The sequence below is a fragment of the Pelodiscus sinensis genome, chromosome 3 (assembly GCF_049634645.1).
Source record: "Pelodiscus sinensis isolate JC-2024 chromosome 3, ASM4963464v1, whole genome shotgun sequence".
NCBI lineage: Eukaryota > Metazoa > Chordata > Testudines > Trionychidae > Pelodiscus > Pelodiscus sinensis.
The window spans coordinates 39325124-39349792 of NC_134713.1; the positions used below are offsets into that span (position 1 = coordinate 39325124).

Genomic DNA, 24669 nt, shown 5'->3' on the forward strand with positions numbered 1-24669 from the left:
CTGTTTTCTGCACAAATAAAAGTAGGTCTATGTAATCATATATATTGCAGCCCAATGTCTGTGACTCTGTAATGCTAAAACTCTGGCTGTTCCCTCTGGGTGGCACTGTTGCCTCCCGCCTTGGCACTCAGTTGACTTGTGCGCCGCTCAGCTGGGCTGCCGCGCGGGAGCAAACAGCGCAAGCCATTTGGGGTCTGCGCTCCCCATGCAGCACGTGGCTGAGCGGCGCAGAAGTCAGCCGAGCGCCACGGTGGGAGGCAACAGCGCCGCCCAGAGGGAAGAGTCAGGGGGAGGGGCCTGACAAGCATGCATCTCTGACATCAGGAAAGGGCACCGGATTCAAAAGGAGGAAAGCAGAGCAGACACAGAGGACACAGAGGAGACAGAGAGGAGAATGGAGGAGGTGGAGAGGAGACAGAGGACAACAAGAGAGAGAGACAGCAGGAGGAGGAGAAGAGAAACAGAGTGAGAGGTGAGAGGGGGAGAAGAGAAAGAGAGAGAGAAGGAGAGAGAGGCAGGAGGCGGATGAGAGCTGAGAGAGAGAGAGGGTGAGGCAGTAGGAGGAAAAGAGAGAGAGAGAGAGAGGCTGTTTGCGCTGCTTGCTTCCGCACAGTGGCCTGGCTGAGCAGTGCAGAAGTCAGCCGAGCGCCATGGCAGGAGGCGAAGAGGGGTGGAGTGGTGACGTACATGCCCAGGGGGTGGGGCCTGGATGAGTATGCTTCCCCAACGGAGACAGAGGAGAGCAGAGAGAGAGTGAGAGGCAGGAGGAGGAGGAGAAGAGAAAGAGAGAAACGGAGAGAGAGGCAGAAGGCGGAGGACAGCTGAGAGAGAAAGAGAGAGAGAGGAGGAGGCAGTAGGAGGAGGAGGAGAGAGAGAGAGAAACAGAGAGAGAGACCGGAGGCTCAGGAGAGAAGACCGATGTGGAGGAGAGACCTGAAAATCCCGTCTTATGATGTGTTAATTGGCTAGTTTAAATAGATAAAGCAGTATTCCTACTTAATCAACAAAGCTTCTGAAGTTCATCCATCACCAGTTGTATACTAATTAGCAATAACTATTTAATAATATACACAGGTAGTAGTTTGATAAACATTTTGATGTTATATTCTAGTTCAAGTAATTTTATCTTGAATTTTATCTTGAATTAACGAAGTGTTAATATTGGCAGTGTCTTTACTGCTTTTTCATATCAGTAAAATCAGTACAATTATATTGCACTTGGATTCTCTATTTTGACATATTTAAGTAATGATCCAGTAGTTTGAGCAATGAATAGTGATTTATATTTCTTTGCATCATCAACAGCAATGACATTATGTTTTTCCAGTATTTTCAGGATTTTTTTAATTAAAAAATATTAATAAAATGTACCTATTTATCAAACCAATGCCTACAGCTTTGCAATATATTGAAGATTATATACTTTGAGACACATTTGTATTTATCCAGAGTTTTTCTGTTCAATGTTTAAAAATAAATATATATTTTTAAAAAATTCCTTTCAAAATTTGCTAAATTTTGTACATTTAGTATAGGTACTAAAATGTGCCTATAAAGTTAGGATGCCATCCATGAGATGCTAGGTTCCAAAGCTTGTGGCCCATGCAAATTATACGAATTACCTATACTTCATTGTGAAAGTCCTGATCTAAAATAAATGGAAATCTATTATCTTCATTGGACCTTAGTTCAGGGCAAAAGCCCTGTCATTTGTGCTTGTGTAATTCTCATTTTTGTTTTACTATATCCCTTGAATGATCTCTCAGATGCCAATATAAATTTCAAATGCTCTATATACTATGCTGTAATTTAGAAATAAAACATAAATCTAATATCTATCTTTTATTTCTAGATATTTACTTGAGATATGTGAGATTGTAAATGTTTTAAAAAATAACTCGGTTCTTCTAAAACTTTCAGCATCAATTCAGCACCAATTTCAGCGCCGCTTTTAATTCTAGTTATACCTTCTGTTATTATAATGGTTGTGCCATTTTTCTAAGATATTGTATTTTCACATTCCATAAATACAATGAGGTACATTAAGTTTAATTTCTACATTCTCTTTATAATTTGTATTATAATATAATAAATTGTGTGCATTCATCATCTTGGATTTTTATTATGACTTAGGCTTTGATATGACATTCAGATTCCAAAACTGAAAATAACATGACATATTTTTGCTTTTTGAGATTCAGAAATTGAGTTTGTTCCTTTTCATCCTTCATATGAATTTAAGATTTAGGATTGTAGGAAACTGAGTAGTAATGTATGTGCAGTTTACTGTATGGTACTTTATAATATGTTTCCTCTTGTTCATTTAAATAGAAAACCCAGAGGAATGAAAGGGGAATGACAATCGTTTCACGGAAAAAAAAATTATGGTCAGGATAGATAATATTATTGTGAGATATGAAAAACTATGAAATACAATTAATTGCCCCTTGTAGGTGATTTAATTAAAATAACAGGTGATACTACAATAAAATCTATGTAATTGGTTTTATTGTAGAAACAAATACAACGTGGCTATAATTGCAATTTATTATATTATAATACAAATTATAATGAGAATGTAGAAATTAAACTTAATGTACCACATTGTATCTATGGAATGTGAAAATACAATATCTTAGAAAAATGGCACAACCATTATAATAACAGAAGGTATAACTAGAATTAAAAGCGGTGAGGACTAACACGGCTATCCCTCTGAAACTAGAATTAACACTTTCTGTTTATACTAAAGAACATGCCATGATGATATGCTGTTGCATTTTTCCCTTCAGGAAATTAAACTACATAGTAATGTCGTTTAATATTATTGCAAATACATTTCCCTATCATTACTTTCTATTAAACACCTGATCCAGGAGAAATGACCAGACAGACACGATTGGTTTACACACCCTCGAGGATCAGTTAATTCATTGATAAGTGAGCTCAGTAACAGAAAGCCTGAGAGCTACACCATCCATGCTATAAGAAAACTACAACTTCATGGGCACAAATTAAACTGGGGTAGAGTGCCTCAGGCCCAGGTAACCCCAGGCTTTCAATTGGAAGTGACCAGTCCTGTTACATTAATCAATAATTTGTGTTATATTTAATCAAAAGCAAGATTCTCTCTCCACTGAAATAGTGCTATATAATTACAGTATCTTGCCAATATTTGTACTGTATTATCTTGGAACTTTATAGACAACTGTACTTCTAGATCAGAAATGGAGAACTTTGGGGGGTCAAGGGTCAATGACCCACAGAAAAATCAGTCAGAGGGCACACACAAGTGAGAAACAAACAAACAAAACACCTCATTGACATGGCCCCCAAATGAGAAGCAGAAAAAAAAGACACTTCACACCCCTCAAGCTCCAACCCCACGGAGGCAGGGACATGGTTCAAGGATTAACCCCCAGGAATTAACAATTTTGTGAGGACCCCAGGCTCTAGCATGGGGCCAAAATGAGGTGTTCACTGTGTGGGAGGGGGCTGCTGGGGAGCAGGTTGGGTCTGGGGTCTGGGCAAGAACTAGGTTGAGAAGTGGGATGCAGCGCATGGGCAGGATAGAGTGCAAGAGTGGGGTGGGCTTGGAGGATATGGACGGGAGGGGGCAAGAAATTGGTGTGTCTATCTGGTGCCATTCCTGAAGGGCGCAGATGGCTCCATGCTTCTATTCACAGAGAGTGATGGGGTGGAGCCTTCATGTGACCTCAGTGATAAAGCTTCCCTGAGCTGCCATTCCCAGAGCTTCTTCCTCCCCCCATGCTAGACACAGCCCATGATCTGGATATAGCCTGCGGCTTGCCATGAGGCTCAGGGCTCCACTTCCCCACCAGCAGGCCAAGCCAGCACTGGCACTCCAGCCATGGGGTGGGAGGGAGAGGGCATCAAGCCTAGCAGGTCGAGTCAAGGAAAGTCACAGGCCAGATCTCATAGACTTTAAGGTCAGAAGGGACCATTATGATCATCTAGTCTGACCCCCTGCACAGTGCAGGCCACAGAATCTCACCTACCCCTCCTAGAATAATCCTCTCGCCTATATCTCAGATATTGAAGCCTTCAAATACTTTGAAGACCCCAAGATGCAGAGAATCCTCCAGCTGTGATCTGTACCCCATGCTACAGAGGAAGGCGAAAAACCTCCAGGGCCTCTGCTAATCTACCCTGGAGGAAAATTCCTTCCCGACCCCAAATATGATGATCAGATCTGACCCATGTGCTGTAGGTTCCCTTTCCCTGTTCTAGATACTTCCACACTCTTGAATTTTGTTTTTTAAGAGAAAGGAATGAGCATCTTTTTTCGGAACTACAAGTCTTCATAAGCAGTGATGCAATGCAAATGGAGAGTTCCATAGGGAAAAGGTGATATATGAACTTGGAAATGTCAAAGATTTGAGCAAGAATATGATCTCAAGAAAGTAGCATTTGAAGGGGAAACTGTTTATAATGAATGAATGTGCCGAAACTGTCAGGGTAAAGGGAAATAGTAAAGGAGGACATTCAATTATTTAAAAAGAGAAAGTTTAAATGCTCTCTGGAGGCATGTGTGTGACCTATGCATACAACAATGAAGAATAAGCTAAAGATTTTTTTAAAATGTTTCTTAAACGTGTTCCAGGTTTGTTTGTTTGTTTGTTTTAAACCTGTAACAACCAGAGTACAATCTGATTTATTCAAAAGCCTATGTCAAAGTTTTAGGACATCTGAATCAAATTGCACTCCTACTTACACCAGAATAACTTCATTGACTAACTAGAGTTACTGGAGGTTTATGTGATGATTGCTGATAGAAATAGATGACCAACTGCTTGTATCTTAATTTTTTTGCATGAATGAAAGTATTAAATATCCTGTCATTTAAATATTTACAGTGTAGTTGCATGCTAAAGTGTACTACAGAAAAACGGTGCCTGCACAACAGATCTGCTTCCTGTCTGTGCATTTAGCATCCATTATATTAAGCTTTGAATATATTAAATAGGCCTGAAAAAACAGCTCAGCAGAGAAAGAGAATGAGATGCAATATATTTCCTCTTGGATGTCAATAAAATAATTTAATAAATTAAAATCACAGGGCCATAAAGATGGGAAGAGATGGGATTTGTCTCAACAAGAACGGCAAGTGCATCTTTGGATGTTGATTCAACAACCTACCAAGGGGACTTAAAATTAGGCTAAAAAAAGGGCAAGTGACAAAAGTCCATAAGTAGGTATAAAAAGAGTGACTAAAGTAGAGCCTAGATGTTGGAGGAGAAATGGAAAATTATAATAGGATCTTATGACAAAAAAGAAGGAAAACCATTGGGAAAGCTTCTCAACATCTTAGATGACTGTATACAAACACAAGGAAGGGGTATAAGGAATTACAGATTCAAGGCCAAAAGGAAGCATCATCATGATCTAGTCTGACCTCCTTTTTAACACAGGCCAAAGAACTTCCCCAAAATAATTCCTAGGACATATCTTTTAGAAACAAAATCCCATCTTGATTTAAAAATTGTCAGTGATCCATGATCCTTGACAAATTGGTCCAATGGTTAATTATTCTCACCATTAACCATGTATGCCTTATTTCCGGTCTGAATTTGTCTAACTTCAACTTTCAGCCATTATATAGCATCATTCTCTGCTAGATCGAAGAGCTCGTTTTTAACTCCATACAGGTACTTAGTCTCACCTTTTCTTTGTCAAGCTAAATAGATTCAGCTCCTAAGTCCATTACTATAAGGTATATTTTTAATCCTTTAATCATTCTCATGGCTCTTCTCTGAACTCTCTCCTAATTTTCAATATCCTTCTTGAATTGCTGACCCCAGAATTGGACACAGCTCTCCAGCAGTTGCTGCATCAGTACCAAATAAAGAGGTAAAATAATATATTTCTACTCAGGACTCCCTTGTTTATGCATTGAAGGAACACACAGAATCATACAAATAAAATAAGATGGAAATGGACCTTAATAGATCATCTAGTCCACTTTCTGCATTGACATAGATTAAGTATTATTCCATGACAGATGTTTATCTAACCTCTTCTTAAAATCCTCCAGTGAAGGAGATTCCACAAGATTCCAAGTAAGTTGTTCCAGTGTTTAACTGCCTTTACAGTTAGGAAACTTTTGCTAATGTATTAACTTTGCTGTTTGTACTGCCCTCAGTGGTTATGAAGAACAATTTAGCAGCCTTTTCTTTGTAACAATTTTTTATGTATTTGAAGACTGTTATTTTGCCCCACCTCCTATTTATCTCTTTTCCAGACTAAACAAACCATATTTTTTCAATCTTTCCTCTTAAGCAATGTTTTGCAGACCTTTAATCATTTATATTGCTCTCCTCTGCACTTTCTCCAGTTTGTCCACATCTTTCCCAAAGTGTGATGCCCAGAATTGGACACAGTACACATGTTCTACTACAACCCCTTTATCTTTTTAAGAGTCCCATAGTTTTCTTTAAGCATAGTGTGATGGAACCCCACTCCATGCTTTATGAAATGGACTTACGGACAGGAAAACACATAACTCAAATGTGTTTTGAGCAAATTATTTCATGTAATCTATCAATCTTCATGTCATGATCTGCTGGTTCTGTTTATCTTAATTTGATGTATGTATCATTTTTGTGTGTAAAATTAGACAAATGGGGTGGGGAATACTTTGTGGGTTTTAAATGTGTGAATGAGAAGCAAACACCCTGGATGTCTTGATGAGCAACTGTTAAACAATCTCTTTTGTCCTTACATCTGAGCGGTGGTTGGTAAGGAGTGGACTCAATTATTTACAAAATAATAGGAAAGCAGGGGCCTAGGTCTTTTGTCTGGGCTGCATCTGAAGAAAGGGGCCAAAGACCCCAGGGTGGGGAGACAACTCTGGTTTGGAGAGGCAGCTGGAAAAAGAGGTTTTAGGGTGAGTTTGAAAAAGTTTGTGTTAAGGTTTCAGTTTAGAATTAGCTAAGTGTTTTTGTTCCTTTTGATTTGTAACCTACTTTGCTCTGCCTGATCTTACTTATTACCACTTAAATCCTACTGCTTGTACTTAATAAAATCAATTATATTTTCTATCAACTCCCGTTTAAATAATTGTTACCTGGAGGGGCAACCAGTGTGTATATTCTACCATCCATTGCTAAGAGGAGCTTACCTAGGTTATTCATTGATGGGTTTTGAACCCATTTGGGTAGTGGTAGCCCAGGAACCTGGGCCCAAAACTGCACTCTTCTTGGACCTGAAGTGGTTCAGTGTCTGTACTGCTTCTCGGGGGGAAGACCGGTGGAGCTAGCCCAGCAGGACCTAGCCATGAGAAGCCCCAGAGAGTGGGAAGGCAAGTGACAGTGGCTGTGTCAGCAATCTGGGAGGCACCCCCAAGGGGTCTTCTGTGACCTCACACCATCACGCATAGCATACATTCTTTGTTCCTAGATGTATACATTGGAATGTGTGCTTCTCTTGCACCCAGTCTACAAAGTAATCCAGATCATGCTGAATTGGTAACCAGTACTCTTCATTTTTTACCACTCCCCCAATTTGTATGTCCTCTGTAAGTCTTCACTGATTATTTTATGTTCTTTTCCAGATCACTGAAAGAAATAGTGAATAGGAAAGAGAGACTTGTTCAGTGATCATTCCCTCTTTAACCATTACATTTTGAGAAAACGTCAGTTACCCAGTTTTCAGTCAATTTAAGGTGTATTATGTCAAAAGTCCATCTAGCTCAGTATCCTGTCTGCCAACAGTAGCCAGCACCAGGTGCCCCAGAGAGGGTGGACCGAAGACAGTGATCAAGTGATTTGTCTCCTGCCATCCCTCTCCAGCCTCTGACAAACAGAGGCCAAGGACACCATTTTATCCCCTGGCTAATAGCCTTTTAATTCAAATGTCAATTTGATATTGCTCAAATGTTTTAAATCAAAATGTCATGTGATGGCTAATCAAATGTGTTATAGCATTCTAAGTATATTAGTCAATATCATTAGTTTTATGTATCGTAATCTCATAAAAAAGATATCACATTAGTTTGCTAGTATCTATTTTATAGAATCATAGAATGCTATATCTGGAAGGCACCTCAAGAGATCATCACATCCAGGCCCCTGCTCTCACAGCAGAACCAAGCAACACCTAGATCAGTGATCACCAACCAGTCAATCACAATCGACTGGTCGATCATGGAGGCACTGCAAGTCCATCTTGATGCAGTGGTCTCAGCCCCCCCTCACTCACAAGGAGAAGCCTGCGCTGGTACTACAGCCTCTCACCCCTCACAAAATTGGAGCCAAAATCTGCTTCCTGTGACGGTGGGCGGGAGAAGTGCCATGGCTCCGAGCCAGTTTCAGCTTCTCAGGAAGAGCGCATGCATTGCTCCTTCCCTCCCCACAGGATTGTGTGCACTTTCTTGTCTTCACTTACTTGCCTTACTTTTCCCATCACCAGTGAGGCAGGGTCTGGGGGCAGGGAGGTTTATTTAAGAAGGCAGCAGAGGATCCGGAGTGTCTGGATTTCTTAGAGGAGCCACATGTGCTCTTCTTCCAGCACTGTCTGAAGGTCCTTTCCGAGAGACATTCATCCTTGGAAACTCCCAGGTACTGGCCAAGCTTACCCTGTTCCCTCTCTCCCGGCCAGACATCCACCAACACCCTGCTCCACATCAGTGAGGGTTAGGAGTTTTTGGAGGGATTGGCATTTTGCTTCTCACTTGTTTTCTATGGGTCAGTTGCCTCTTACCTATAAAATGTTCCCTGTCCGCCCCTCCCCCTAAATAAAGACAATGTTGAAACGTTTTGTGTTGGCTGAAGCATCAAAACACCCCCGCTCTCCCCACACCCTAACCCTGATCCCATCATACACCTGAACCCCTGTTGTGAGCTCCCCCATATCCCCAAACTCCTGCATCCCCCACATCCCCATTCTTGCACCACAATACTCCTGCACCATCCACACATAGCAAACCTGTGCCCTGAGCCCATCATATACCCAACACCCCTACCCTGAACCCCTCATAAACCCCAACACAAACTCCTGCACCCTGATATCCACAAGTCTGAGGTTTTCTCAGCACCCCAACTCTCCACCTGATCCCAACACTCTCTAGCCTGGAGCTCACACCCTGAGACAGCATTCCCTTCTCCACCTCCTCCTGCATCTAAATTCCCTCCCAGAGCTTGTCCCTCTCCTTCCCACACCCATACCTCCTGTCTCAAAGTGAGAATGAGAAAGGGATGAGGAAAGCAAGTGATGAAGAGGAGGGCAATGGAGAGGGTGGGGTCTCAAGCAAGGGATGGGGTGTTGGGAAAGGGATGGGATAGATCCCAACTTGTCCTGACATTTAAAAAGTGATCTTGGGTATAAAAAGACTGGAGACCACTGGTCTAGATCATAGATGTCTATTCAACCTGCTCTTAAATATCTCCAGTGATGGAGATTCCACAACCTCCCTAGGCAATTTATTCCAGTATTTAACCACCCTGTCAGCAGTTAGGAAGTTTTTTCTAAAGACCAACCTAAACCTCCCTTGCTGCAATTTAAGCCCATTGCATCTTGTCCTATCATCAGAAACAAAACTGAATAATTTTTCTCCCTCCGCCTTGTAACACCCATTTAGATACCTGAAAACTGCCATCATGTCTCTTCTCAGTCTTCTCTTTTCTAAATTAAACAAGCCCAGTACTTTCAGTCTTCCCTCATAGGTCATGTTTTCTGGACCTTTAATCATTTTGTATGTTCTTTTCTGGACCTTCTCCAATTTGTCAACATTTTTCTTGAATGTGGTGCCCACAACTGGACATAGTAATCCAACTGAGGCCTAATCAGTGCAGAGTAGAGCAGAATTACTTCTCATGTCTTGTTCACAACACTACTGTTAATGCAGCCCAGAATCATGATTGCTTTTTTTGCAACAGTGTCACAGTGTTGACTTATCTTTAGCTTGTGGTCCACTATGACCCCTAGATCCCTTTCTGCAGTACTCCTTCCTAGACAGTCACTTCCCATTCTGTATGTGTGAAACTGAGTGTTCCTTCCTATGTGGAGTACTTTGCATTTGTCCTTATTAAACTTCATCCTATTTGCCTCACACTATTTCTCCAAATCATTTTGAATTATGACCTAACCTCCAAAGCACTTGCAACAACTCCCACCTTGGTATCATCTGGAAACTTAATGAGCATAACCTCTGTGCTATGCATTGATGAAGGTACTGAAAGGAACCATTCCCAAAAGAGACCCCGTGGAACCCCGCTTGTTATGCCCTTCCAGTGTGATTGTAAACTGTTAATATCTACTCTCTGAGAATGGTTATCCAGCCAGTTGTGCACCCCTCTTAGGGTATGTCTACACTACCACCCTAGTTTGAACTAGGGTGGTAATGTAGTCAACTGGAGTTGCAAATGAAGCCCGGGATTTGAATTTCCCGGGCTTCATTTGCATGTTGCTGGGCACCACCATTTTTAAATGTCCACTTCATTTGCAATTCCGGTTGACTACATTACCACCATAGTTCGAACTAGGGTGGTAGTGTAGACATACCCTTATAGTCCCATCTAGGTTGTTTTTACCTAGTTTATTGATAAGAAGATCACACAAGACCATATCAAATGCCTTACTAAAGTCTAGGTATACCATGTTCACTGCTTCTCCTTTATCCATAAAGCTTGTTATCCTAGCAAAGAAAGCTATCAGATTGGGTTGACATGATTTGTTCTTTACAAATCCATGCTTGCTGTTACCTATAACCTTATTATCTTCCAGATGTTTGCAGATCAATTCCTTAATTACTTCCTCCATTATGTTCCCTGGCACAGAAGTTAAACTGACTGATCTATAGTTTCCTGGGTTGTTCTTATTTCCCTTTTTATGGATAGTCACTATATTTGCCCTTTTCCAGTCTTCTGGAATCTCTTCTGATGTCCATGATTTTTCAAATATTATAGCTAACGGCTTAGATACCTCCTCTATGTATACTCTGAGTATTCTCTGATGCATTTCATCAAGCCCTGGCGACTAGAAGAAATCTAACTTTTCTAAGTATTTTTTAACTTTTTTAAAATTTAACTGTTAAAATTACCCCATTTCCATTGGCATTCACTATGTTAGGCATCCCATCACCATCAATCTTCTTGGTGAAAATTGAAACAAAAAACTCATTAAGCATCTCTGCCATTTCGAAGTTTCCTGTTATTGTTTATCCTTCATCACTGAACAATGGGCCTACCCCGTCCTTGGTCTTCCTCTTGCTTATAATATATTTGTAGAATGTCTTCTTGTTACTCTTTATTGTTACCCTTTACCCTCTAGCTAGACTGAGCTCATTTTATTCCTTTGCCTTTCTAATCTTTCCCCTGCATACCTGTGTTTTTTGTATATCATAAATATAGTAGCCCAATGTCTATGACTCTGTAATGCTGAAACATTGGATGTTCCCTCTGGGCGATGCTGTTGCCTTCTGTGCCACTCAGCTGGGCTGCCATGCAGGATCAAGCGGCAAAAGCAGATATTTGGGTTCTGTGCTCCTCATGCCATACGGGGGTGCTGCATGGAGAGCACGGGGCTCAAATGGCCACTTGCACTGCTTGCTCCCATGTGGCGACCCGGCTGAGTGGCACAGAAGTCAGTCAAGCGCCATGGTGGGAGGCAACAGCACCACCCAGAGGGAAGAGCCAGGGGGTGAGGCCTGGATGAGCATGCATCTGGAAAGAGTGCCAGATTCAAAAGGAGGAAAGCGGAGCAGACACAGAGGATGCGGAGGAGACAGAGAGGAGAATGGAGGACAGTGAGAGAGAGAGTGAGAGAGATGCAGCAGGAGGAGGAGAAGAGAAGCACAGAGTGAGAGGAGGGAGGGAAAAAGAGAAAGAGAGAGAAAAGGAGAGAGAGGCAGGAGGCGGACGAGAGCTGAGAGAGAGAGAGAGAGAGAGGGTGAGGCAGTAGAAGGAGAAGAGAGAGAGAGAGATTGTGAGGCAGTAGAAGGAGAAGAGAGAGAGAGAGGCCATTTGTGCCGCTTGCTCCCACGCGGTGGCTCGGCTGAGCGATGCAGAAGTCAACCGAGTGCCATGGCGGGAGGTGAAGGGGGGGGGCAATGATGTACATGCTCAGGGGGCGGGGCCTGGATAAGCATGAATCCCCGATGGAGATAGAGGAGAGCAGAGAGAGAGAGTGAGAGGCAGGAGGAGGAGAAGAGAAAGAGAGAGACGGCGAGAGAGGCAATAGGCAGAGGACAGCTGAGAAAGAGAGAGGCAGGCAGTAGGAAGAGGAGAGAGAGAGAGAAAGAGAGAGAGAAGGAGAGAAGCAAGAGCGAGAGACCAGAGGCTGAGGAGAGAAGACTGACGTGGAGGAGAGACCTGAAAATCTCGCTTAATGATGGGCTAATTGGCTAGTATTCATCCTAGTTTCCACTTTTTATATGACTCCTTTTTGATTTTTAGATCATGTAAGATCTCTTGATTAAGCCAACGTGGTCTCTTGCCATACTTTCTATCTTTTCTACATAACGGAATAGTTCGCTTTTGGGCCCTTAATAATGTCCCTTTGAAAAACTGCCAACTCTCTTCAGTTGTTTTTACTCTTAGTTTTGCTTCCCATAGGACCTTATTGTTTGCTCATAAACCAGTGATGATTGGTATTAATTATATTACCCATATTTCATTCTTTAATAAATCAAGTCCCATATCATGTACCCCATTATCTTGCTCAAGATCCATTCCACATTGACAGAACAATAATAATGTCATCCCATTTATCTTTGTAAAATACTGGAACAAAATTAGATTTCTTCCAATTGTCTGGCAATTTCCCAGTGTTCCAAGACTTATTGAAAAAACAACATTAGCATTCCAATAAGTTCCTCAGACAGCTGCTTTAAAACTCCAGGATGTAAGGTATCTGTATCTCCTGGTTTAAAAATCTCTAGCTTTAGAAGCTATTTTCTAACATCTGTCTGAGATAAGAGTAGAATGGAAAGAGTACTAATCATTATCATATGCGACTTCATTATCTATTTTTCCTGCAAATACAGGCAGTCCCCAGGTTACGCGGATCCGACTTATGTTGGATCCGTACTTACGAATGGGGCTTTTCTCACCCCGGAGGATGCGGGCGGTCCCGCCGCCCGCGTCCTCCAGGGCGAGAAAAGCTGCTCCGTGTCTCCCTGGTCTGCTGGGTCCCGCTGCCCGGGTCCTCCGTGGCTTTGCTCCACTTCTCCCTGGTCTGCTGGGGGGGGCCCTCAGCACACCAGGGAGACGCGGCGCAAAGTCATGGAGGATGCGGGCGGTGGGACTGCGGCTCGTCTCGGTCCCACCGCCTGCGTCTCCCTGGTTTGCTGGGGTGGGGGGGTGCAGCTAGTGCACCCCCCCCCTCCAGCAGACCAGGCTTTTCTCATGGACGCCTGTGGTAGAGCAGCTGGGGCGCTGCCGGTTGGTCCCGCAGCACCGCTCCTCGGCACTACTGGACCAACCCGGCAGCACCCCAGCTGCTGTGCCCCAGGCATCCTGATTCAGCCACTGCTGGTCAGTTTCAGCAGCGGCTGAATCAGGATGCCTGGGGCAGAGCACCCCAGCTGCTCTGCCACAGGCGTCCCCAAGTCAGCCGCTGCTGAAACTGACCAGCGGCTGACTACAGGAAGCCCAAGGCAGAGTTGCTCTGCCCCTGGCTTCCTGGAATCAGCCGCTGATCAGTTTCAGCAGCAGCTGACTTGGGGACACCTGGGTTAGAGCAGCTGGGGTGCTGCCAGTTTGGTCCCCGCAGCGCCGCACCTACCCAGCACCTACCCAGCAGCGCCCCAGCTGCTTTGTCCCAGGCATCCAGATTCAGCAGCGGCTGAATCTGGATGCCAGTTCCGACTTAAGTACAAATTCAACCTAAGAACAAATCTACAGTCCCTATCTTGTACGTAACCCGGGGACTGCCTGTATAGAAAAGAAATATTGATTGAATATTTCTGCCTTTTTTTTTTATTGCTATTGTTAATTCTACAGATTCCAGATACTATTATCAGGATTCTTTTCATTCAAACCATACTTAAGAAATTCCCTCTTAATGTTCTTTAATTGTCAGCCCATTTTAAGAAATAAAGTCATGCACTCCAAAACCTCCCTCTTGATGAAAAATACAGCAGCCCTTCTGCTTAGCATATACATCATTGTAAACCTATTACCTGAATATTCTACTTGCTTATCTTCCCATCAAATACAAAGTCTGGTTCGAGGTTGCTGTCCTGACTATATGGGACTGGTCTCATGGTGAACCAAAGGAATTTTAAGCCTAGGGTAGGAAATATTATCATAGCACCTTACCTGAGTGCAGATGGCAAAAAATGCCAACTCCTTTCCTCCAAAACTGGCTGAACAATGCTCTCTCAGATGTTGATTTGATGTCTCTAAAAGTTAGCACCCAAGGTAACCATATTGATTGTCCATTCTTTATGCAAGCCCAGATTAGCCCTACCTGAGAGATCATCTGTCACCCTGAAATCACAATGTCTCACAACAGTTGCGTTCCACAACTACAATAAACATTTTGCCTGATGACGGAAAGCTCATAACTGCAGGAGACAAAAAATTTGCAGCAGTTGGATGTAGCGTATGAAGATCAAACTCACAAATGATAGTGAACATGTATCTAACCAATTTCAGAAACTGACACAAAGTTAGTGTTGAAACACAAACACTTGGTGTTGGAAGAAATTGAATGAAAGTTTTCACCTAGACATTGACAACACAATATACAAATCTATTATACAAATGCAGGCCTCAGGAGACAAGGGCACCTCAAATTTTGACATTTTTCTACCAAATCATTTCAATGTATTATATACCTTGCAGTTATAACAGAGGCAACAAAATAAGATATATATACCTGCAAAAATGGATTTAAATCACTGTAGGACCTTGGGCCTTCACCCATTTTTTGGTCATATCCAAGTTTTCATCTGCGTGTCTGGAGACTGCAGTAGCTTCTGTGATTAATGAATCTATGTTATGAAATGTTATTTACAGTCTTTGCATAGTTTAGAAGTTTTGAAAGTCATAATTCTGTTATTAGAAAGTGATTTCTCTTGGTCTGAGGATGAGCTTAACCTTTAAATTAGAAGTTTATCTCTGCATAAGAGATTTTCATATTCCTGTTTTTTTCTTATGTGTCTTCGTATATAACCATATCAGGCTCAGCTGTAAGCAACCTCTTCAGCCAATTTGAAGTTCACCTTTAAAGGCTTTTTTGTGATGATAAACTTTTGAATCTAGTTGTTTAATATACTTTATATCTAATCTGGCAGCCGCCCCATGTTCATATTCATAGTAACGCACAAGTTATTAGAGGAATTTAATAACAGGAACATGTTAGCAGATGAAATTTCAAGATTTTGAAATAAGGCTGTAAGGGCTGTAGAAAATAACACCACCAAACTGTTATTATATAATATTCATAGCAAAGTATATACAATTAAAATTTTGTATAACCAATAGCCTTTAGCAAATTAATTTCTTGTGTGTCACTGTGTTTTAAAAGAACCCCTTTATAAAAATGAAGCAAGGATTTGAAAATGATGCAAGTAAGAGACGGTGAAAGCAACAGTGTGAAGCAGCAGTTAAGAGTTTTAAGCCAACAACATCATTCATCATAAAAAAACCGCTTCAGCCATTACACAATGACCATATTGACAGTGACACTTTCAGTTCTGATGATGAAAACTTTGAACCCACAAATGACAATTCAATGCCAGTGCCTCAAAATGAGGAGGTAATTAATCAAGACACAGAAATGCCAACAGCAATGACAGATGCAGAATCTACACTCGATTTAGAGACTATGCCAGCAGAAAATGAGGACCTCACAGATGCTGTGCAGCAAGAGCAAGAACTTATGATTAGCACAGGACACAGTATAAAAACAGTGGCATCAGAACCCAATACAGGATTTCTTGATAAGAATGTTGCTCAAATGCAGTTGTTTGTCAAAGTTAGTTGTTTTTAGATTCCAAGTAATATACCAGAAGATGCTGAAAATCATGCTTTTCCCACTCATCTGCTGACAAAAACTCTTCCAAATGGAGACATCTACACAAGAGACAGGGTCTGCTAGAGCATGGAAAAGCAGGTTCTGTACTGTGCTTCCTGTTTCATTTTTAACAGTAATACTTCAAATGCATCAGTACTGTCTGATCCATCTGATTGGAGCATCAGCAGAGGTTAGAGGAAGTTGACAGACAGAATATCTGCACACGAAACTTCAGCACTGCATAAAGATAACTATGTTACATGTAAATCGGTTAGTAGAGCTGCACTAGCTGACAGTTCAATTGAAAAATTACTCCTGAGTGAAATAAACACAGAAACTGATAACTGGAAAAAAACTCCTTGAGTGCATATTCAACGTCATTCTTTTTCTTTCTGAATGGGGATTGGCTTTGCTTGATTCTGGTCAATGTATCGGTACAAATGGATCTTTTGACATTCTGGCTGCCAGACACATAGGACAGGCCCAAGTATTATCACGGTTTTTTTTTGGCCTGGATTCTATGAAGAGGTTAAGGAGTACTGTAAGTCATGTCCAACCTGCCAGCTTGCTACCAGTTCGTGAGGGCCAAAGGCCCCCTTGGTCCCTCTCCCGGTGATCAGCATACCCTTTGAGCGGTAGCCATGGGCTTAGACAGGCCCCTTCCAAAGAGTACAGCTGGCTTCAAATATGTTTTAGTTTTATTGGATTATGTGACCCAATTTCAGGAAGATGTGTGCCTTCTCAATACCCATGCTTGAACTATCACAGTGGAGATGGTGAAGATATTCGCCTGGGTAGGACTACCACGAGAAATCCTGACAGACCAGGGAACAAACTTCCCAGGCTCCTGCAGCAAATCTGTGCCCTGATAAGCATAAAGAAAATACAAACCTCTGTATGTCATCCCCAAATGGATGGGCTCATAGAGCAATTTAATTGGACACTGAAGGACATTCTGCATAGGTTTTCTCCAGAAAAATTGCAGCAATGGGACCAGATGCTCCCCCCTTTGCTCCTGGTCATTCATGAGGTACTCCAGTCCTTGACCCACTTTTCCCCTTTTGAATTATTGTACAATCGGCAACGCTAAAGTGTTCTGGATCTGTTAAGGGATTAGTAGGAGCAGAGACTGCCCATTGCACAAAATATGCTTCAGTATATTCTCCAGCTGCGGGACTGCCTGGCATTGGTAGGGACCATTGCCCAAGATAATCTGCGGGTAACCCAAGAGATACAGGAGAAACAATTATTGAAGAGCTACAACATGTGAAGTACTTTTTAAGTATTATTGATGTAACTCCAGACTGTTCTTATACAGAACAGATGACCTTGGTTGTTTGATATCTTACAATTGCAGGAAGATCAAAAGTTTCAATTGAAGAACGATTTATTTTGTTCAATAATTTCACAAAAAAACTGGAAAAGAAATCATTGCTCTTGTATTAAAAGTTCTGGAATGCTTCAAATTAAATTTTCAAGTCTGCATTGGCCAAACCTATGACAATGGATCCAATATGGCTGGGAAATATAATGGAGTACAAGCAGTCCTGGTGCAAAATCCAAACTATATTTTCTCCAGTTGTGGCAACCACATAGTAAATCCTGTTGGCATTGATTGCGCTGAATCATGTAAGGAAGCAATTACATACTTTGGAACAATCCAGCAATTGTACAACCTCTTCAGTAGTCCTCAAAAGTGGGAAATTCTGAAGCAGCATCTGCCTGTTTCCCTTCACAGAAGAGATGGTCAGCACTAATTTATGTCATTAAACCAGTTGCACAGTATTTGGACTCTGTGAGAAAGGCTTTAAGTGAGCTTGAATCTCTTATTCTCACAGCACAGGATCACACCAAGCTTAAGTCAATTCAGAAGTATACATTCAAACTGCTAAAAATGATCCATTAAACTAATCTTGTAACTGAAGCATGCAATGGTACATTAGATGTTGAGAGGAATAACATTGAACAACTTCTTAAAGATATTCAAAAGATTAATGTTCAATGGGATGCAATCCTTTCAGATTCCAAATCATTAGTGTAGGGTGTTGACATTTCATTTGAATTTTCCACGAATTGCTGCTTAACATCTCAATCTGATGCAGAAAGGCACTATAGAGTCAATTGTTTTTGTTATTATTGACTCCATCAAATCTGGTTCTACACATCAATTTGAGTCACTGACACAAATTTGTACCCTTTCTGGATTCCTTTAGGGAAATAAGTGATAAAGATCTATATTCAGCTGCTGAACAGTTTCAACAAAGGTACAAAAATGAAACTTCAAGAGGTATCTTTGATGAGATCATCTTCCTGAAATGTATACATTCCACCAACTTTAAATCAGACTGTAAGCCAAAAGAACTGCTTCAAGAAATATTCAATCTTGGCCTGTTGACTGTATTTCCTAATATCACAATTGCACTACGTATTTTTGTCAGTCTCCCTGCATCAGCGGCTTCAGGTGAATGCCCATTCAATGTGTTAAAAAAGAAAAAGAACTGTCATCACTCTACAATAGGACAAGAGCATTTGAATGGGTTTGCAATGTTTAACATTAACAGTGATGTTACACGTAAGTTAGATTTTTCTTCAATTATATACGAGTTTACACACAACAAAGCCAGAAAAGTATTCCAAAAATGAAGAGTTTTGCTTGCCGTGGGAAACTCACAAAAAAAAGTTACATTTTTAATATACATGAGATTAGTATGACTTAATTGTTAATAAATATATGTCTCGTGTGTTCATTTTCATATATTATTTTGGTTTTAGTATGACCCTGTGGATGAGAAATTAGATACGTCAAGAGCCTTAGGCTGGGGCTGAGCTGGGGCCTCTAAACTCAAAGTGGCTTTGTTCTCTGTCATTCTCTGAGAGGGCCTGCCTACAAGCCAGTCAACTATTTTCTATTTAGAAATAATAATTCTCAGATTTTCTCTGAGGGCATGTCTAAACTACATCCCTCTTTACAAAGAGGGATGTAAATTAGGCAGATCGAAAGTGTAAATGAAGCAGGGATAATCACATCACAGCGTTCTTTCGAAAAAGGGTAACGTTGAATAGGTTATAGGTTTGTGTATTGTCTTGTTAATATATAGATAATTGTGTGCGTGTATGTGTATTTCTACCTAATGAGCAGAGCTGCTTATTTAATTATCTTTTAGATAACTGAAGGTACTTAATTTTAAACTTTTCACCAAAATCTAGAATTGTTCACAATTTGTTTAGGAAAGAAAAACATCCAAAGCATTTTTCAGATGTCCACAATAGTCTCCTGAAAGCCTCCCACAGAATTTCAATTGCTTTTTCAGGTAAAGATGGACAAGCCTTTGATCAGATGGTATAACTATTATTTTTTTCCAAATGGTATTAACTTTCATCTTTCTCACTGTAAAAGATCCAAAGGCAATCCTCAATTTTTCAAGTAATCACAGAGAAAAAAATGTATAGTTCTTCAAGGCCATGTGGTTCTAACAACTTGTCAAACAAGATATGCAGTCCTATTCCCATATCATTTGAAAGTGCTCTGAAGTCATCAAAAACTCAAGCTGTATTCTTAAATTGCCTTTCCTGCAGAAGTTATAGCTGGCCTCAGGAGAAAATGGTTTGATTAAGAGAGTCCTTTTAGCCCTCAGCAATGTGGCATTCAATAATTTGTCACTGTATGACTTTGTTTAACCACTTCACTCCAAAACTCAATTAAATTCAATCTTTCGATATTGTTTCCTTAATCTGTTTTAACTTTAAGAGGTGACATGGGAACAACAATGCAAATGCTTTATTTCCCAACCCTATTACTTTTCAAACGAGGAAGTGTATCCTCTTTTTTTATATCAAGTGAAATGTCCTCCTGAGCATCACTAAAAACAACTACTGGCATATACTATGGTAGTCATATTTTCAGCAGTTTCACATTGTCTTTGGTTCTACTGCAGTGCTACTTTAAATCAGCTTTTTTTTCTTCCTTGTAAGAAGGTTTAAGGTAACAGAATTCACATATGGGATTCAGTTGGTTTCTCCTGAAACACTTTTAACTGCAGAATACAACAGAATCTCAGTGACAAAGAAACTTAATGACTTTAATTCATATTTGAAGCAACAGATATATTATTAGGATCAAATCCCAGATACCCATGGGAAGAGGAGGGACAGAAAACTCTGAGGTGGACCACAAAGTATGTTCAGGAACTACTTGTATGGGGTGTTTCAGATTTGGGGAATGTACTTTCTCAAGCATGGGAAATCCACTGACTGCAAGGGTGTCTGCTGGGAAGGCTGGCTACTATGTTGTGCTCCTATGCTCCCCACCATCATTATGGCTAGTCTGACATTGGCTAAGTTCAGCTGTTCTGTAGTAGTGTAGGAAAAGATTAATGACAACTCATGGAGTTTTGTAAAATCGTGTTTCCCTATACTCTTCTGCTCCCTTGGTCAAAAAACTCCAGAGTAGAGCCAATTCTCCACATAGCTTAAATGAAAGGGTTTCTATGGGAATTTAAAAATGGGACAAAATATTGCCTGCTTTCATCAGGGGATCTCTCCGTGTGGGTTAGCTCACAACATTGTTGCTTTAAATTTGAAGTTCTTTGGGGCAAAGACTTTAACGTAGAGCTGCTATCACACTTTCAGATTCTGTCGAAATAATAATCATATACTAAATTATCCCTAGTATTCTGCAATTATGCAGTAGTTGATACTGGGAACTGTATCTTTTCCAATTATACCAAAGCTCTTATAGTCCACAGTAATTTTAGTCTATGGTTTGCCTAATACAAATCTTGATCTTGAACCGAATGTTCTTGCTCTTTTAATATGCTTTCTAAACTGGAAGGGGGGAAAAATCATTTATCTAACCTACTGTGATGGATAGAGGGAGCACCTGGTGACTAAAGGGTTAAACTCAGATTGCTAATGGGGGTGTTGGCAGAAAGCCAGGAAAGCCAATGGGAAATTTGAATTGTATATAGATACCTAGTTGCTTATTCCTTTGTGTGAGTTCTAAATAAGTGGCTGGAGGCAGCCAGAACTACCATGCCTACAAGGAATATTGGGCATGGCAGTAAACAGGGCATTGAAGTATAGATCAGCATGGCTCGTGAGTAGAGAGAGGAATGTATGTTTTGTCATGATTAGTTTTTATTTCTTGGTTGTTTGGTTAAGCTTCTCTGTGTATACTCCATGAGTCTTCACCCCCCACCCCTCCCCACACCTTCACTTATATTTAAGCTGTACCTAGAGATATTATGTTCTGCGTTTTAATTTGTTCTTCTCAGTTGCTCTGTAACATCTAACAACCAAGTATGTTCTATTAAGGATATCTTTTTGTTCTTTGTTAATAAAATCATCTTTTTTTTAAGGTAATGATTTGATTCTTATGTCCTGGAAGGTAACACGTCTATATGAATGCCTGCCTATCCTAAGACGTCAGCAATCAAAGACACAGTTTGTTTTCTGTGTTTTCTTTTGTTTCTTTTTTCATATTCTCTGGTGGCAAGACCTTGGGGGTACCCCTGAGAAAGGAATTCAAGTGTTTCTTCCTGGTTTTTCACGGTTCTTTAAAATCACTTGATGGTGACAGCCTATCTTCAAGAGCCAGTTGGTCTATCACTCTATTTTGTTGGTGGTGGTGCTGGTGGTGGTGGGGTAAGCAGAGCCTATAGAGGCTAAGTATTTAAGTTCTTTTGTGGGCCCCCACCTTCTGCACTCAGAGTGTCAGAGTGGGGAAAAGCCCTGACACCTACTCAAATGTTTTATTTTTTATAAACAGTAAAAAAGTTAATTTGCTGTTGCCTTTGCATTTCAAATATAATTTTAACTACAATTTAATTGCTTAGTATGATTTCTTAATCCCTAAGTGTATGTCTACACTACCCCGCTAGTTTGAACTAGCGGGGTAATGTAGGCATACCACACTTGCAAATGAAGCCCGGGATTTGAATTTCCCGGGCTTCATTTGCATAAGCGGGGAGCCGCCATTTTTAAAACCCCGCTGGTTCGAACCCCGTGCAGCGCGGCTACACGGGGCACGAACTAGGTAGTTCTAACTAGGCTTCCTAGTTCGAACTACCGTTACTCCTCATTTCACGAGGAGTAACGGTAGTTTGAATTAGGAAGCCTAGTTCGAACTACCTAGTTCATGCCCCGTGTAGCTGCGCTGCACGGGATTCGAACCAGCGGGGTTTTAAAAATGGCGGCTCCCCACTTATGCAAATGAAGCCCGGGAAATTCAAATCCCGTGCTTCATTTGCAAGTGCGGTATGCCTACATTACCATCCTAGTTCGAACTAGGAGGGTAGTGTAGACATACCCATATATATTCTAGATATGTTAAAATTCTCCTTGTCTAAGTATACTGTAAAAAGTTTCTATATTTCTATAAATGGCATACTTGCATCCATTTCCTTTTGTTTCCCGATCCTTTACATTCCAAGAGCATGCAAAAAATGCACCAATTGAGATCAGCAAAGCATGAAAACAACTCAGAACAAAAAACTGTGACTATCCCACCCACCTTTTATGTAAATGTGGTTATGAGCATCATTGATAAGCAGAGAATGTTTGTAGCTGTATTGGTCCTTGAAGAAAAGAAGTGTATTATGTAGATAGAGTGCTATCTTTTATTAAACAAATTGTAGTGTATGTGTTTCTGAGCCAAGAAGGGCCTCTTGTTCAGGTGGAAAATAGTGATAAACTGATTATTTAATTCTCTGTTGTCAAACAGGTTTCAAACAAATGATTTTTAGAAAAGACAGAGCAATCATACTTTTCTTTACAACTTTCAGATTAGAAAACAAAACAATCTGTTAAACTCGTTAGGTTATGTTACAATTTCTGTGCACTCAGAACTCCCACTGACCTTAGATGTGACAGGTCTACAGAATCATTCTCTGCGCAACTAAATCAACAATGAGCATTGCAATTCCCATAAGATAACATGAAAGAAGCCACTAACTATCCCAAGACAACTTGCTGTTGTATTATTAGGACACTCACAGGAAAGAATAAACACAAAGAATCTGCAGTCTCAGTCACTGACTAAGAAATCTGCACACTACAACAGATGGAAAAGAACTGAGGAGATTGGCAAAGCATGAAAATGACAACATAAAAGCTACTTTTTATCTCAGTAGGCTCCATAAAATGCTTCACCTGATCATTATTGCCTATTTCAATTAGCCATGAGTCCATCAATTGTAGCCATAGAATTAACTTTCCTTCCTTTGAGGTTGAAAAGATTTTTTCAGCATTTATTCCATCACTTCCTAAATTAGCCAATGAGGAGTAGTTTAATGACATGCCAACTCTTTTGTGCCCATGATAATGCATTTTGTCCTTTTTGATAACGTCAGGTATCTATCATTATAAAGAGAAGAGGCAGTGCAATTTCTTAGGAGGAAATTCTGAATTAACTATTGGATTACTTAACAGGTTATGCCAACTGCACCAAAGAAAACAAACCATTATTTGTACATTTTAAAGCTGTGTTCATATACATAATATTTTTATTTTATAACAACATAAGTCGTGGAAGAATTAACTTTAAAAACTGTCTCATTAACGTGCTAAAATAAGCTTATTTGTGTGTATTTTCCATGTTATTTCAATCACAGCTCACAAAAAGCTTCGCTAAATGTCTCTAATAGTTATCAGTAAATAGAAATACTCTGCATAACAGTGCCTTTCATCTGACAGTCTTGAAGTGATTTCAGAATGTTAATGAATTCTCATCATACCCTTGCAAAGTAAGCAGTATTATACATATTTTATAATAGTGACAAATTTTCAGTCTACAACACAATGGATATTCATTGTCACTTGAGGTGCAGCTTTTCTGTAAATAAGAACATGATTGAGAACTCTGGATGTTTGTGGGACCTATGGTGAAACCTCAATATCTAAATGTGAAGGTACACAGTGTCATTCCATTTCCAGAACTGTGTTATACTAAAACTTCAGAATTACAAACACCAGGGCTGTGTCTAGACTGCATCCCTTTTCCATAAAAGGGATGCAAATTAGACACATCGCAATTGCAAATGAAGCGGGGATTTAAATCCCCCCCGCTTCATTTGCAGAAACATGGCTGCCGCTTTTTTCCGGCTCGGAGCTTTGCCGGAAAAAAGCACCAGTCTAAACGCGGCTCTTTCAGAAAATAAAGCCTTTTCCAAAAGATCCCTTATTCCTTATTGTAAGAGGAATAAGGGATCTTTCGGAAAAGGCTTTATTTTCCGAAAGATCCACGTCTAGACTGACGCTTTTTTCCGGCAAAGCTCCGAGCCGGAAAAAAGCAGCAGCCATGTTTATGCAAATGAAGTGGGGGGGGATTTAAATCCCTGCTTCATTTACAATTGCGATGTGTCTAACTTGTATCCCTTTTACGGAAAAGGGATGCAATCTAGAGACAGCCCAGAGTTACAGTATAAGCTGACAAGTCAACAATTAGCTTCATTTGGAACTAGAAGTACACAATCTAGCAGCAGAAAAAAAGAGGAATTACTAAATAATTAGTATCGTGTTACACATAAATTACTAAAAAACAAAAAGGGAAAGTTTAAAAAATAAACCAAATATAAAGAGAAAGTTTTAAAAAGGGTTAGACAAAATAAGGAAACTTTCTGTATTTGTTTCATTTAAATTAAGATGGTTTAATGCAGCATTTTTCTTCTGAATAGTAAAGTTTCAAAGGTC

At 40.5% G+C, this 24669-nt stretch overlaps 1 protein-coding gene across 2 annotated transcripts in view; it reads right to left on the bottom strand.

The window, feature by feature from the left end:
* The window catches only part of CSMD1 (CUB and Sushi multiple domains 1), a 1865804-nt gene that overhangs the window by 742041 nt on the left and 1099094 nt on the right, over window positions 1-24669 (bottom strand). The window lies entirely within an intron of this gene.